Raw genomic sequence first — 12,302 nt, forward strand, 5'->3', positions numbered from 1 at the left:
TGTCCTGAAGTACAGCTACCTATCATGTTCAATGACATATTGTTGCAGGGAAAAGTTGCTGTTTCATTTGGATATAATTATCAAGGAAACTGTATTGATGATGGATTTTCTTAGATTTTTAAGAAAGTGAAGGAAAACTGTCCCAGGGCTGCCTGGTAATTTTGGGGCTGGGATTCAGTGGTTTTATCTGGATCCACGCAGAATGAAATCACAATATACATTAAAAATTAGTAGCATCTGAAAACATTAATCCATTTTTCTCTTTAGATATCACTTTCTTTACTAGTTTAAAATGGTACTGTATGTGTGTGTGTTTCCATCCAAGTGTATATTTGTAATTTTAAGACATTTAGATGAATGATGTTACCTTATGCAAAGATGACAATACATTTGCATTTTGTCTGCTGGAAATACAGTTTTTACAATAAAATAGGTATTTTTCTTCTGCTGTATTTGCTTACGCATAGAAGAAAATTAATATTTTCCTGCTGGGAAACGTGTTACTCTGAAGAGCCAGATGCTGAACAGCTCTACAAGCAGTTCCCTTCCCAGTCTTGGTGCATGTGGATGAGTGTCAGAGGTAACAAATGCTCAGACGTGGCAGGGAGAGGAAGAGGGTGGCTCTCTGGGAAGCAGGGGGTCTAATGATCTGGTGCTGCAGTGACTGAGTTGTTCATGGCTAAGATAGCAAAGTGCTCCCTCACTCTTAACAGTATTAAACTCCATTCATCAGTCTGTTTGGTTTTCCCTTTATTAGATAGGGGAGACTTAATTACAGTTTAGTAGTGCTAGCACAGCTCTCTGATGACAATTGTTTGTAGGAAGTCAAATGGAAAGTAATTCTGGAGAGGGGTCTCCAGCTACAGCGTTTCTTCTTTGTGGTGTGTTTTTATTTACTCCAGTTTTCCCTGGATTTGCATCCAGCTATTATACTCTACATGCAAGCGTTGGCTGGAGGTTGTTTTGTGTGCAGAAAGTGTTTGTAGGAAAGGGAAAAGAATATTATTGTTAACTTTTGGACAGCACAGTGTAACTGCTCCACCAATTCCAACCAAATGCAAGAAGAGCTGTGGCATTGGAGCTAAAATGTTCAGAATTTGCTAGATATAAATATGAGATTTCATTTCTTGTGAGGAGAGACACATTTTTAAACATAATGCAGAGGGAATGTGTTTTTCGGGATGAGTTTTATTGTAAGTCCCAGTCATCACTCCTGTCCCAAAGAATCTGCTAGGAGCAGCCCAAGTAATTACAGGTTGAAGTGGGGTGAGGCAGTTTCTCCTACTCGATCCACTGCTGCAACTCCATGCTGGCAGATGGGTACCTGTTCCAGCACTGCCCTTGTATCAGTAACAAAACTTAAATTTTGTTTATAGGGCAATATACATAACGCACTATTGATTTCTGCTAGCAGGCAAGGCTTTTATCGAGGAGTATGAATCCAGTAATTTTGATTATGGATCTTGCAACATCTGACTTTGTCATCCATGCGTTAGATATATTTAGATGCTGTGGACACTTAATCCAAGAAAGCAAAATGCTTGTCTTCTGTAAATGACAGATAAAATACTTAATTTCTTTATTCATTTGGCCTTTCGAGGCATGGATGGCTCAGGACTATACCTTTCTTGATTAAAATTTGGCTCTTGGTTTACTTAAAAATAGTTGCAGAAGGAGTTAGTATTAATAATTTTTGGCAGACTCTTTTGTATGCATTTAAAAAAATAGTTTATAACAAGGTTTTAGGGCCAACCCCAGAAGTCTGATGAGAACTTAGTCCTCTTAATATCTGGTAGTTAACATAAAATTTCATTAATATAAATGACACGTTGTTGTGGTTTAACCCCAGCTGGCAACTAAGCCCCACCCAGCCACTCGCTCACTGCCCCACCAGCAGGATGGGGCAGAGAATTCAAAGAGTAAAAGAAAAAAACTCATGGGTTGAGACAAAGTTTAACAGGTAAAGCAAAATACACACACACAAGAAAAGAAAAATGAGGTATTCTTTCATCACTTCCTGTGGGCAGGCAGGTGTTCAGTCATCCCCAGGAAAGCTAATCTCTGTCTCCTCTAACAATGACTTGGGAAGACAAGCACCATCATTCCAAACATCCCTCCTCTTCCTTCTTCCCCCAGCTCTATATGCTGCACATGATGCCATATCTCTTGGAAGGAATATCTCTTGGATCAGCTGGGGTCAGCTGTTGCTGCTGTGTCCCCTCGCAGCTTCTTGTGTGCACCCCCAGCCTCCTCGCTGGTGGGGTGGGGTGAGAAACAGGAAAGGCCTTGGCATTGTGCAAGCACTGATCAGCAGTAATGAAAATATCCCTGTGTTATCAACACTGTTTCCAGGAAAAATCCAAACCCCAGCCCCATACTGGCTCCTGTGAAGCAAATTAGTTCTATCCCAGTTAAAACCAGCACATGTATATAATTACGTGGTCTGTTTCAAATGTACTGCATACATCAAACACTTTGCATACAACAGTATCTTTTGTAATGAGGCATCTGGAGCTCCCATAAGGATTTTTTAATCTGCAATCAAAATCTGAAAATTTCGTGGAAATCAAAGTGTTTTGAGTTCTTTGAGCTCCAGTAGAATAAAGCAGCATGTCTGTATGATTCTCTTACCAGTCATACCATTGCCATTCTTTCACCTGGTGAATTCAGTATAAAACATCTACAAGCCAGCCTTAGCAGTTTCAGGGAATATCTTTAGGTCGTGATGGCTGCCTCAGTAACACTGAGTACACCAGCATTCAAAGACAATGTACTGAAAGACAGGGAACATGAACTGGGAAGGAAATATGATCCTGAGGTGGCCTTAGAAAACCCCTCAGGATAAACAAAAAAGCCTGTCTTTCTGAAGGTGAAGGCAAGTACCTGGCCATGATGTACTTGATGTACTTCCAAGCTTCTTGGGTCTTCCTTGCTGGATAAAATCTGAGTGTTTATCAGAAGTGCAGAAACTTAATGAAATTTTGTGGAATCATAGAACCATAGAATGACTTGGGATTGAAAGGGATGTTAAAGATCATCTTGTTCCAAACCCTGCGATGGCCACCTTCCAGGGACACCTCAGAGTAGATCAAGTTTCAAATTTGTATAACCCCCTTAGGCTGTAACAGGAAAAGAAAGGTAGAACATAGAAAATGTAAATGACTTGTGTTTAAATAAGATGTGAATGGCTCTTTCTCCTTTTATGATATCAATGGAGGAGTTTACTCTGTTTCATATGCCTTTTGAAAAGGTTTATACATTTTGCCTTATGATATTGAATGGGGAATGACTTAGGCTATACGGAAATTCAAAGTTAAGGCTTAACTTTTATTTAACTGTTACAGAGGCATGGGCAATGTCTCAGGAACTTTCATTGCAGGTCTTAGAAACATCTCCTGAAGTAGCACTGAATGGTGGGATTGTGCAGTGCTGTTCCTACCTGTAAAATGGGATAGCAGAGCTACAGCTAAATTCAGCAATTCCTATTCGTGTTAAATAATTTCTTGACTTCAGTAGGATTTCTTGCCTAAGCGAGAGACTCCAAACAGGCTCATAGAACACTGACAACAGGGAAGGTGTGAAGTATCTATTATTATTACTTCAGAGAATCTTATCCTGTATGAGATGGCTTGTGTTTCAGGCAGTCTGCATAACTAAACCAAAATTCCTTGGCACTTTCATTGCTTTCTGCAACACGACACTGCTTGATTCCATCACAGAATGAAATAAATTGAGAGTTCTTTCTAAAATCTGAGGTCTAAATAAAGCATATGTTAAGTATAGGAATATTTTAAATATATTAATTCTATGTGATACAAAAATATAATCTTTTAGCTATATGTTTCTGGTTGTCCATCTACGTGCAAGAAATTATTTTGTCTGTATTTGGATTTTCACCTAATATAACAATATTTTACTAATTCTAGAAGCAGGTGGATACTTCATTGGTTACTCTTTACATGTCAGAGATGAGACACTGGTGAGGCCCTGGAATGGGTTATGCATAGACATTGCGGATGCCCCATTCTCGGAAGTGTTTGAAGCCAGGTTGGATGGGGCTTTGAGCAAACTGATCTACTAAAAGGCATCTGTGCCCATGGCAGGGGGATTAGAACTAGATGATTTTAAAGGTGCCTTCTAGGCCAAACCATTCTATATCCCTGTGTCACAGACTCCAGCAAATTAGTCATCTCAGCAACCCCCACCCTTGGGTTTTGTAGTCCGCAGACAAAATTTTAAGGAGCAGTAATAGTAAAATAAAAGACCAGGACAAGGTAATTTTTTTTCCTTCTCTTTTTTTATAGTTAGCTTTCAGTGGTAATGTGGGGTAGAGACTAGAAAAGAATTGTAAATGTGACTGTTCCTAGCCACCAGCTTAGTTTTAAAACTGCATTTTCAGTGGAGATAGGTGCCTGTCTTAGCATTTGGGATTGGCAGAATTCTCCTGCCTGGCAATACGGAATAATCTGGGAAGAGGAGGATTTGGATTTTTTCAAATCTGAAGGTGAAATCTGCAGTGCCATATGGCTGATATCAGATCCTTCACTCCTGTGAGATCTTTCCAATATGTATTGCAAAAGCAAACTCATGCTTGATCTTCAAGGTTGAAATCTTAAAAGCAACTTCTAAATTTGCACTCTCACACAGATTTTGCTTGTTTGTGACACCTACAAGTGCAGCCTAGAAGTGTAAGCAATGTGAGGCAGAGAGGATGGTAGAATATATGGAATCAGAGTAACTATTAAACAAAAGGGTAAAAAGTACCTGCATAAGCAAAAATAATAATAATAATAATAAAAAGAAGTAGGTGTGAGGGAGTCCTTAAGAGAGGATGGAAGAGAGAAAAGCATTGCTGTGGGATGGGATTAATAAGATTTAATAGAATGTGAGATAAAAGGCACAAAAAAAAAAAATCAGAGATTGGAGGCTGGATTGGAAGAAAGCACAAGTAATATTAGAAGTCAAAATGGCAAGCTGAGAGGGAGCTGTATACTGTCAGTTTAAAGTTGTTTCAAGATCAGCTTAAGTTGGTCTAAATTCCAGCTGCTTCTGCAGAGGGAGTCCTGCACAATCCTCCTCCTTTTTCTCTGAAGCATGTGCTGCAACTGGTAATACAAAGAAATAAAAACTTACCCCAATCAGGTCCTTGACCCATCTGACTAACTGTTCATATTAACACCACAGCTGCTTTGAGGCAAAGCGGAGGGGAGGCAAAGGAAAAGGCAGCATAAAATTGACTTAGGCTGACAATGGATCTCTGCTCTTGGTCTGAAAGTCCTGGTGAGTTATAAATTATTTAGAAGAGAGACTGGCTAGGAAGACATGGAGTGGTAACACAATGGAACGAAGAAACCACCTGGGACAGTACTTAGAGTGAGCAGTTAAAATGGCTGCATGCAAAGGAGAAGATATGCTAAAAACATCTAAGAGGGAAAATCTAGCATTTGAAAGTTACAAAAAAAGAGTATTTATGTTGGTTTTGTATTTAATTCAGTATCCATGGACACACCTGCTGATGCTTATGCAGTCTTTAATTACATGACCAAGTTGGGCGTTTTTCCTACTCCTCACAAGCAGCTAACCTGTCCCCCATGACCCAGGTTGAGCAGAGCAGTGCCTGTGACCCAGGGCTTACTTCACCTCCTTGTATGATGAATGACAGAGTCCAATGCTCAGCAGTCCTGCTGGCAGCTTCAGGCTTCCATCTCACATCCTTCATGTGCATCTCCATTATGGACCCCCAGCATATTCCATACTGACCTTTTATTAACTTGGTGTTACACCCACTGTTTTATTAACCCAGTGTTTATGGCTCCCAAACAAAACATTTTTCTGCCCCTTTTCTCTCAGAGCTGCACCTGCAGTGTGCCATACATGTGCAGAAAGTGTTAAGCTTACTTTTAAATGGTAATGCATGATCCAAGTTTCTCTTCGAAAAGGAAGAAGCTATATAGAAGGATAAAAGTAAATTCAGAATAATGCCTTTAGAGAAAAGGAGGCAAAGATCAGAATGTTTTGAAATGAATGAAATATAAAGCTCCCAGGTCTTATTGGTAATCTTTTTAATGATTTGTTTTAAAATATTAAATGGGGAAATTAGATTATGCAGAAATACACAGACACATGCTGAACCACATTATGGATTCCATTCTTTAAAAGAGAGGGTAGAAAAAAAGCCGTTTATCCAGCCCTGTGAGAAATAAGATGCAGGCAGATGATGTCATGCTGTCTAGACTGGAATAAAACATGTATTTTTAAAAATCTTAGCTAACTTATTTAAATAAAATATTTTGAGAGTCTAAGAAATCATAAGTGCTAGCTGATGATCTTAGATTTTGCTTTGATCATGTTCTATGGGTTCTGGTGTCTTTTCATAACATTTTTTAAAAACTTTATTTTCTCCCTTTAAACATACCTATAGAGAATTGCATGCTTATAAGAAGATGTGACTGATTCTTCTGGGTTATCCAGTTCAGTCACTTGCTTTTGCAGCCAAGATGTCATACAATTCCTTTCATGTACTGATCAAACTCCTTCTTACAAGTATTTAGGGATTTTTTTACTTCCCATACTCTATTTGGAGGCTGTTCCAGTTTTCTGGTTTCTTTTTCCCTTAAATATGTTCTTGGCCTGCTTTTATTACTTTGATTTTGGACTACTTGAGCTGTTGTACTTGAGCTTCAATGTAAGATGTTTACTGTCTCAGAGTGTGGAGCAGTCCTGCTCACTGCTAGACTTAAAAAGCAAAGTTCTTGCTGGACAGAGGCCAGCTCTAGTGATGACTCCCAAGTTCTTGTGGAGGATAGATGATGGTGTAGAGTTAGGCACAATAGGTTTCTGGTCATGCTCCCCAATTATGGATGACTAACCTTAAACCAGACTTCACTATTGATCTTCAGAGTGTAAATGATATTTCGAGAGCCTTACCCACATTTTTCTTCTGGGATGTTTGATCTTCCAGTGCACAGTGCTCCACGGGGTTTTGCAGACTCATTTTCATTTGGCTTAGTTCTGGTTTCTCACTATAAATAGTTCAAGTAAGACAGAAAGTATCTTTGTTTATAGTTCAAAAAAAAAGTCCTGTTTCCCCTTTGGATTAAATTTCAGTTGGTGAGAGTTGAGTTCTTAGCATTTACATGGATGTAATATTCTAAGCATCAGTCTTTCAAATAGGAGGTAGCCATTATGCTCTAAGCAAAGTTATTTTCATATTGGACTATCTAATACTCTTAATCAAGAATGCATTGGATTTCATGTAGCTTTGGCGTTCTATTACTGATAAGTACTTCATTTGGGAAGCCAGAAATTACTAACTTTTTATTCTGAGCACATTTTCTGGTTTTAAAATTGCTGGTAAAGGGAAGATATATTTTTTTATTTGTGATCCTTGAAGTGTGTAATGTAAATAGAGGACAGGAAATTCAAGTGGCTGGCATTTTTATGTTTTGAGAATTTATTTCAAATAGCTTTCAAAAAAGGTACCAATGTTGGCATACCCTCACGCTGAGTACTGTGTGCACTTCTGGGCCCTGCAATTTAAAAACATGTGAAGGTTCTTGACTGTGTCCAAAGGAGGGCAGCAAAGCTGGAGCATATGTCCTGTGAGGAGCAGCTGAGGACTTTGGGCTTGTCTGGTTTAGAGAAGAAGAGGCTGAAGGGACCTTTCTCCAGCTTTCTAAGGAGAGAACGTGGGGAGGGACATGCTCAGTTCTTCTCCTGGCTACCCAGTGACAGGACACATGGGAATGGTTTAAAACTGGACCAGCAAAGGTTCAAACTAGATATGAAGAAATATTTCTTTACTAAGAGGATGGCCAAACATTAGAACAGGCTCCTTGTAGAGGTGATCGATGCCCCAAGCCTGTCAGTGTTTAAGGAGTATTTTGACAATAACATGCTTGAACTTTCGGTCAGCCCTAAATTGGTCAGGCAGTTGGACTAGATGATCATTTTAGCTTCCTTCCAAGTGAAATATTCTATCCATTCACGGTATTTTCAGTTTATTATTTCTGTTCTTTTACAAAAACCAAAGAGTAAAGTTGTGACATCGAAGCTTTACATCATTTGCAACTTTAAAGTCATAACCCCCTATGTGTGAAATAATTTAAGCAATTTTATACATTGCTATGTTATACATGTTGTTAGTGTTTACCTAAAGTGGAATTACTGCATTTTTCATTTATAAAAAACTACTTCTTTGCATATTACTTGTCATTGTTTTCTGTTGGAAATTTAACATGGATGGGTAAGATACAATTCCATTTATCAGATACTTTTAAATGCCACAATTAGTAGTATCTACTAAGACAATGCTATAATACTACTACAAGAAGCAGTATCTGAAACAGTAAAATTCCACAGTGAATGAAGCAGCTGGAACTGTAACTCATATCAGCTGCCCAACACCAAACACTCCTTTCAGCTTTCTCCTGGGGCCGTTGACATTTGCCTTGCCTGCAGAATGACTATGCATGTTATCTGCAAGGCATTAATCCATTAGTAATAAGCCACCTTTAATCCTGGTGTAGATATCCTCTTCCTGGAAAAGGGTGTGTGTCACAGCATTAAGATTGCTGTATACCTATGTGGGCAAATTGTACTTCCCTCGTTGGATTTGTCCCACTTAACCTAGCGGGACTGCAGTTTCGCATTTGAGTGTTTGTAGGAGTCAGCTCTGAGTCATATTTGTCCTGCAGACCTGGGCATGGAAGGGATTCAAAATCCATGTAGGGGAATAGATTGCCAGTGTGTGCGTGCACAAAGGTTGGAGCTGGGAAGGAGACTAGAGTCCTTAGCACCAACTCTATTTATCAGAATGTTTGTGCTGGCTTAAAAGAATGCATCAATGCCCACAGAAGTGTTATTTACATTGCTGTTATTAAAGAAAAAAAAAACCAAACAGAAAAAAAACCACCAGATTTTTATTTTTTTTTTAATTAAGAAATGAATTATAGATCTGGAGAAAATACAATAATTATATGTCATGGCAGTGTCTGAGCTGTTTTTCTGGGATGCTTGGTATGCTTTTTGATTTCAAATTTATTTTTCCACATGCTGTTGCTATGGTAAGGATCAGCACATCAGGGAGAGGTATCATGGCAAATAATGTCATAAGAAATAACATGTAAGAGCTTTGTTTTTCATGGGGCAGCATAAGGCCTACAGTTGGGAGTTATTACTGAAGCCCTGTTGAAAGAGTTTTCAAACTGTGGGTGGCATCTCATTATTCAGGGGTTGTTTTTACATGACCAAAGCCAATCAATAAGATTACATTAACTACAAATTAATTCTTACCTCCTCTAGAAAATATTAGGTCTTCCATAAATCAAAAAGGGAAAATAGAATGAAAAAGAAAGAAAAAAAGCCAAAAAAAAAATGATAGGGCAATAGAGATGAAGCTAAGAAAAGCAAAATCAGAGATTTACAGCTTTTGTGGGGAGTATGGGGGGGAGGAGGAGCAGAGAGGGATGATGTAAACCAAGGTTTTCTCAACTTGACTTTCAGTAATCAAGTCATGACAAAATTGGATGAGTACAAGAACTTGGAAATACCAGCTGTGGCCTGTAATGTCATGCCAAGCTCCTACGTAGTAAAGATTGATCAAAGTAGTTGAGTATTGAAAAACAGGTGGCATCTTCAGATGGTTCCAGACCTAATTGCTGCAACTCCATTACCAAGAGTACTTGTGTACCACAGCCTGCTAAACAGAGAGCCTGTTGAAGAGGGTTTTAAATTTACTGAACAGAAGTTACCTGTTTCAAAATGAGATGAAATAAACTTATCACAAAATGAGGCTGTACTTTTAAAATAGTAACTGTAGTTACAGATTAATTATATGCATGAGAAGAGAAGGAGTGGGGATTAGAGACTCCCAAGTTCTCTGAGTAGCCAAAGGCATGGGATGACAGGCAGTGGCTCTATTGGAAGGTCAGGAGATCAAAGGGAATCCTTACATTCAGTGTTAGAAGAGAGTGGGTTTGCCACACAAGTCTAACTTCAATTCCTGCAACAAGACACTGGAAAAAATTCTCTATGAGAGGGCTTCTGGTTCCCTCCAGAATTATGGCCTTTGGATATAGGAGACTCCACCCTAACCTGCCCATTTGATAGCCAGAAATAGGGAGACTGAGCAGGAGAGTTTAATCCAAATATAACGTTTGTCACCACAAAACTGAGGTGTTTTTTTTTTTTATATAAATGGTTCCATCAATACAGATGTTGCTCTAAACTGCCACCTAAATGCTATGTAGAGGAGTAGCTTTGTAATATTAAACCATTTAAAATGGAAGGTATAAAAATATGTTTAGTTAGAGGTTTAGTTAATTCTTCAGACTACAATGATTTCAGTTATTTTTTAAGCAGACACCTCCTCAGTTGCAGTCAGTGGCCTCATGCCAAGCCCAGCATCCATTTGGAATCGTGCAGAGTTTGCACTTCAGTAGTGTTTTAGCAATGTGACAGGCTTGCCTTCCAATGTCCTGGCTGCAATTTGCTCACAGTAACCTCATTCAGACCCACCCATGTAAACACAAGGGTTAGCTTTCTGCTGTTTAGCTGATGTTTTGATCCAACATATCAGATCTCCCTTGCAGTATTGGTTTGCAAACCCTCAGAGCAGCAAAGTTGTGGTGAGGGTGCCTCCTTGGCAGCAGAGGAACTCTCTCTCCCAAGGAATGCTGCTGCTTGTTTGGTCCTCCTGCCACATGAGTGCTCTCACATAGTGTGACAACAGTGGAGTTCTGTAACAGCTAGAGTTGAGGAAGCAGGAGGATAAGCTGTCCAAAAACTTACACTTGGAAAATCCCACTCTAGCATCACTCACTAACTTCCACCAATGTTGAAGAGGATTTTACACCAAAGACCTCTTTGAAAATCGTGCTAAGCTACTGTCTTTGTCAGTCTTAGATGTGGATATTTCAAATCAGAGAGCAGAATTACTGTTATTTTCAGACAGTGTTTCTGAAACACTGTTGGCAATGTGCTTCTTGCCTTCCTCCTCCCATCTCCTGTAACTCTTGTGTTCATTTGCTGATATCAGCCACATCTGTGAAGCTCAAAATACAATCCAGTCCCTAGAAATTCTTTCAGATGTGTGCCTGTACAGGTGAGGAGAACTGCAGACCGACTCCTCTAGTTGCAGTAAGCCAAGCGTATGGAGCTGTCCAATCCTTGACAGCTCCAGACTCTTGGCATCCTCCAACTAGAGGAGTCAGACAGTGGCTGGACCTTCTTAGTCAGCTAAGAGACTTGCAATAAACAAAAGTTTGTATACTCTCTCTGTAATGCTTTTGTTCATAACCCTGACATGATAAGCACCCACATCTGTCATGGCTAACCATGGCATTCGGGGATGCTTGGCACTGTGCAGACCTTTGTTTTCTGCTGCAACTTTTGTTAGAATTGTGCTAATTTGCTTTGTTATTACAGATTCTGGTGATTTTTGAATAGTCATATATTTCACTAAATAGTTTATTTAAAATGCTTCTTTGAGAAGGGTGTTATTTTGAGGTTTAAAATGTGGATGGTCTGAATGAAAAGGAATGTTCTTCTTTCTAGTCCTGTTTTGAGGATGTCTTCTGACACATGAAACTTTCATTATATTTTAATTATTGATAGGAAGCATTTTCTTACCAGCATAGCACTTACAGTGAAACCACTTTTCAGGAGAAATTATTGCAAGCAGTTTTTGGATGAGTTTCAGTTTTGCAAATTGCTTAGGTTTTTTTCCTTTGTTTTTTCTTAGTATCCCATAAATTAAGGCACAAATTATAAGCAAGATCGTTATGCTGTCATGAATCACTCCAGTACTAATGGCCTAATGCACTAAGCCATAATTAGTAATATTGTATTTTTAAAAAGACAATATTGTGAATGAAACCTGAACATGCACTGTTTTATAACTGGGCTTCCCAGAAGATTTTAAATGGATTCCTCTTCTTAGTATGTTTTTAAATAATTGATATGGCCACTTCAAGCCCTTAGTAGACAAACAAATTATTGGCTGCTGGTGACAAAATTTGGTTTGGGCATAATAACTTCACAGAGACATGGCACTGCATACATCTGCTGCTCTAATTAGAAAGTTTGCCTAGGGTGCTTGTATCAGAAAGAGTGGGAAAAAATAGTGCTCCACAATCTGTTGTAACAGAGTGATTCCTGCAAAATGTGATTTAGGCAAGCTTTCTGTTTAACTCTTTCACTTCTGCTGGAATGCTCTGATACCATTTTAGCAAATTTTATACAGGCAGGACAGTACTGGCCTTACCTGAATGGGCTGCCTGCTTGGAAATGCCACTTTTATG

The sequence above is a fragment of the Poecile atricapillus genome, chromosome 2, assembly GCF_030490865.1.
Source record: "Poecile atricapillus isolate bPoeAtr1 chromosome 2, bPoeAtr1.hap1, whole genome shotgun sequence".
Taxonomy (NCBI): Eukaryota; Metazoa; Chordata; class Aves; order Passeriformes; family Paridae; genus Poecile; species Poecile atricapillus.